At 30.9% G+C, this 4,912-nt stretch overlaps 1 pseudogene; it reads left to right on the top strand.

Moving 5' to 3' along the window:
* Positions 1-209: 209 nt before the first annotated feature.
* On the top strand, positions 210-2,155 carry LOC110789281 (elongation factor 1-alpha-like; annotated as a pseudogene).
* The last annotated feature ends 2,757 nt before the right edge of the window (positions 2,156-4,912 follow it).

The following is a 4,912-nucleotide window of genomic DNA, read 5'->3' as shown; positions in this document are numbered from 1 at the left end:
TGTATTTTGGGAATATAAAGGATTATTATATTAAATTGGAGGTTTTTATGGCTTATGTATGATGTTGCCTTGTAATTTCCAAGAGGGAATTACGGCAGGTAATGTCCCGACCAAATTAGGTTAATTCCGCTGCTAATTATGCTTTAATAATTGAATTAGAGGTCGGGGTGTTACATTAAGTGTTTGTTTCCACCTGCAGTTTAGGTTAAGAAGTTATCATGGGTAAGGAAAAGATTCACATCAGTTTGGTGGTCATTGGCCACGTCGACTCTGGAAAGTCGACCACCACTGGTCACTTTATCTACAAGCTTGGAGGTATTGACAAGCGTGTGATCGAGAGATTTGAGAAGGAAGCTGCTGAGATGAACAAAAGGTCCTTCAAGTATGCATGGGTTCTTGACAAACTGAAGGCAGAGCGTGAGCGTGGTATTACCATTAATATTGCGTTGTGGAAGTTTGAGACCAACAAGTAAAACTGCACTGTTATTGATGCCCCAGGACACAGAGATTTTATCAAGAATATGATTACTGGTACCTCTCAGGCTGATTGTGCTATCCTCATTATCGACTCCACCACTGGAGGTTTTGAGGCTGGTATCTCCAAGGATGGTCAGACCCGTGAGCATGCTCTTCTTGCCTTCACCCTTGGTGTCAAGAAAATGATCTGTTGTTGTAACAAGGTATAAAATTCGTTCTTCACCTGCCTTTTCACATATGATACAAACTTCTGGTCAAGGACATCTTTTATCACTTGGAGTCATTAGTTTTTATTGTGAACAAATCAGAAGGTGCTTTTGAACTAGCAGATGAAATTATGGTATATGTAATGTAATCTAAATCCACAAATAGGTGTGAGTTTATTCGTATTAATTGAACTGTATTCGTTATATTCTGTGGGCTTACATTTCTATAGCATTTTTGTCGTTGTTACTGATTTTGGACTTTGCCTTTTGATTGTAGTTGTCCAGATACAAATTACTTATTTATGGATTATGTTGACGAGGATATTATTCAGTGGAGACTGAGACGGTGAGTATCATCAATTTTCTTATTTTTGAAAGTACATTAATAGATAATGCAACTTATTTGGATCTCCGAAACAATATTCTACTGGAGGACTCTGTGTTATTGTGCAAATAGGATTTATATTTATTTATGTACTCCAAGAGAAGTCATGCTTATATGTGTTATGATAATTAACGTTGCTTAAACTTCTGAGCTCTAGCTCCTGATTCTACAAAACTGGGTGGTGGTCGAAATTGTGTCATAAACTCATAATGCTGTTGTGATGCATTATCATAGATTTATCGGGGAATATAGTCTCCTTCCTTTCCACTGGGTATGAAAGGTTAGAGCTCAGAGGCTACACTTGGTTGCTAAATAATTACGAAGTACAAGATTAAGGAGAGACAATTGAAGGTTCATGCATTTTAGGATTGGGAACAAGTTGAACAACCTTCCTCAATGTTTATGGTGAGAGTTAAGTTATAAGCGAATTTCTTGGTAGGTGGTGAGGAGTAATGGGATCACTGTTCCTTCTCTTAATTGATGGGAAAGCAGATTTGCTAGCGTAGCATGGTTAATACTGATCGAGATTATGGGATTCTTATAAAAATAAAATAAAACTGTGATTGTAGGATTTAGAACTTTCCTTCTGCCTAGGTGATTAGACATATCTACTCCTGTCTGATATTGGTTTCCTTTCTAGGTCCTTAGGATAATATTATAATTTACTCTATAAATTATGTAAGGGCGTTTTGTGATGATAATTGATAATCTGTAGGATTGGAAATTGATTTTTTTGGACATTGTTTTTCTTATTCAGCTCCTGGCTGCACTTAAAGTCCGCTATTCCTAGAGGATCACCATTCTTAGAGGGAATCATGAATGTCGTCAGGTAAAAGTCTTAATATCATTGTGTGTTGAGATTTTGAATTGTTTCTTCACTGTTGGAGGTCGTACATTTCTAACTTCAAGCCTAATGATTACTCTCTATACATTTCTGATTTCTTGTGTTATTATGATAATCTTTGGTGGTGATATGGACAGATTACTCAAGTTTATGGGTTCTACGATGAATGCCTACGGAAGTGAGTATCTAACACGCAAATTCACTTTAGTCTATATTCACCTGACTATGGCATTTGTTGTTTGAGGAAGTCCATGCTTATAGTTAGATACCTCTGATTAGAAAAATTCTTTTTTTGGAGATGCTTGTAATAGAACTACCAATATGTCGATGAGGTTTACTGTAGGTTCAATACCTACCTTATGTGAAATCATCCGGATGACTTCTTATTTCATTTAGCCTTTTTTGTTACCGGATGACTTCTTATTTCATTTAGCCTTTTTGTTGGTTAGTCCACATTGCGTAATTTATCTTTGAAAGTCCACATTTTTCACTTCTATTACTATATACTAAAAGAGACACCAGGAATGACACGTGTCAATTCCTGGTGCGATTCTTTTCCGCCAAAATCCACTTTCCCAAAAAAATGTATCTGTTTATTTTTATTTTTATTCTCTACCTTTTTTATAAACTATTTATGTATAGAAACAAATTTTAGTTTATAAATTATGGCCATAATCGATACGGAGTAATAATAATTATTCTAAATCTATCTATATAATATACTAAAAGAGAGGAAATCAATGTGGTGATGACAAATGTCAGTCATTGATTGGCCTCTCTTTTAAATTAAAAACGTTTAATTATTAGTCTAAATATATTTATTTTGTTTTATTTAAGGAAGCATCAGAGAAGAAATTATTGATTGCCATAATATAAAACTTAAAAGATTACGTTGATAATAAACATCCTAAAATATTACTTCCTCTGTTCTTATTTATATGACACAATGGTATTTTAGACATTATTCACACAAACACATTTGACTTCCTTTTGTGGTTTATACATAAGAAATAACATAGTCGTGTGGGGTCTTATTAGATTCGTATCAGTAAATATTATTTAAATATCAACTTTTTATAATTTTTTCCGATCTACAATTGGAGATATTAATGTTTGAAATCTTGCATTGGCAAACGTGCCTAAACAATTATGTCATTTAAAAAAGAACGGAGGAAGTATGTACGTAGTAAAAATGCAAACTACCAAAAATACCATTCTTAAATATTCATATATTATGCTAAATATTCTCCCCTAAACCTAAAAACTTTATTATATTTATATTGTTATTTAATTAAAAAATATCCATGTCATTATATTATTTTGACTTAGCTAAAAATATTATGGAAAATATATGAACATATATTTATGCACGTAGTCAGATGCTTAAGTAATTATTGCATGAATGTTTTAATTATCTACGCTATTATTTAATAAATCATGCCAAATTAACTTACAAAGATAAAAGTTCTAATATGTTACTTGATTACTTAAGCCATGAAATTGGAAATCATGGTTTTTTTAATACAATTTCATTGTATATACTCCGTATGTATATATAATATATATCATCATGAATGTCACAATCAAAGAGATTCTACATTGGTGGACAATTTTTTTTTATTAATGTCGTTGATCATATATTATAAGATAAAACAATGTTCTTCAGTATAATTAATATGATTGATACGGGTGCAATATTCGAAACATGCCATAGTCATACAGAGTATATATATACATAGTAGATTTTTGGTGTAGTATTCGTATATAGCCAATGATGAGGCAAAGTTAATCATATACTACTGACCATCTAAATATGGATATTCAGAAAGGCGTTTATGTGCTTAAATTTGCAATCATGGCATACATTGCCATTATGATGTGTAATTAATATCCTTTTTTTTTTTACATAATTAAACTAAGTGCATGTGTAATTAATATCAAACTCTATAAAAAAGTACAAATATGTCTAAAATAATAATTCATACTGCGTGAATAATCAATGACCATATTTATAAAGTATTGGCACGACTGTTTTTTAAATTCTTCTTAGCTTGCCCATATGACTATCTAAAGATATTCAAATTACCAAATACTACTTAGCTTTATACGATTATCTACACCATTTAACAAAATCACCAAATATTGACCTCTATTCTATAAGGGAAGAGGGGATGATTTGGTGTCCATGTAAAAAGATTAAAATGCACTTATTAAGTTACTAATTAAACTATATGACCTCTATTATAAATAAGAAAATGACTTAAATCAAGAAAACAAATAAGCATGTCAACAATATAAAGAAGGAAATAACAATCAATAAAACTTACAAAAATTCCCCTAAAAAACTTAGAGTAATATTCAATGTTGAAATTAAAATTTGATTTTGTCATTTGTTATACCATAAACTAAATCATAGCAGATCCATTAAAATCTTAGCTCAAAAAATAATGCACGCTCGAAAAAAAATCACAAATTTATGAAAATAAGGGCATAAAAATCATTTCATCTTTTTTGTTCCTTTCAAATTCTACTAATTTTTTTAATGCATTTATTTTGCTTCAAACTTCTTTTCTTTTATCTCAATTTTTACTTATTAATTTGTTGATAAAAGTTGATAAAACTAATACGTATTAGTTTTTTTCTTTCTAAAACTTGATAAAACTAATACTTTAAGGATGCGTTCTATTCACATGATTTTCACTTATTTTTCCTGAACTTATCTTATCTGAACTTATCTGAACTTAACTGAACTTATCTGAACTTATCTGAACTTATCTGAACTTATCAAAACTTATTTTAGTTATAAATTGTACTTGGTCAACCCTTATTTTTCCTGAACTTATCTTATCTGAACTTATCTGAACTTATCTGTACTTATTTTTCCTGAAATAAGTGGAAATAAGGTGAACAGAACCGGTCCAAAGAGTCACAATTACAATGTAAATAATTAAGGAGTAAAGTACTTAATTTATAAAATAAAATTATCCAATGTAGAACCAA

This window comes from Spinacia oleracea, chromosome 4, assembly GCF_020520425.1.
Source record: "Spinacia oleracea cultivar Varoflay chromosome 4, BTI_SOV_V1, whole genome shotgun sequence".
NCBI lineage: Eukaryota > Viridiplantae > Streptophyta > Magnoliopsida > Caryophyllales > Amaranthaceae > Spinacia > Spinacia oleracea.
This window is presented reverse-complemented; position numbering and strand designations above follow the sequence as displayed.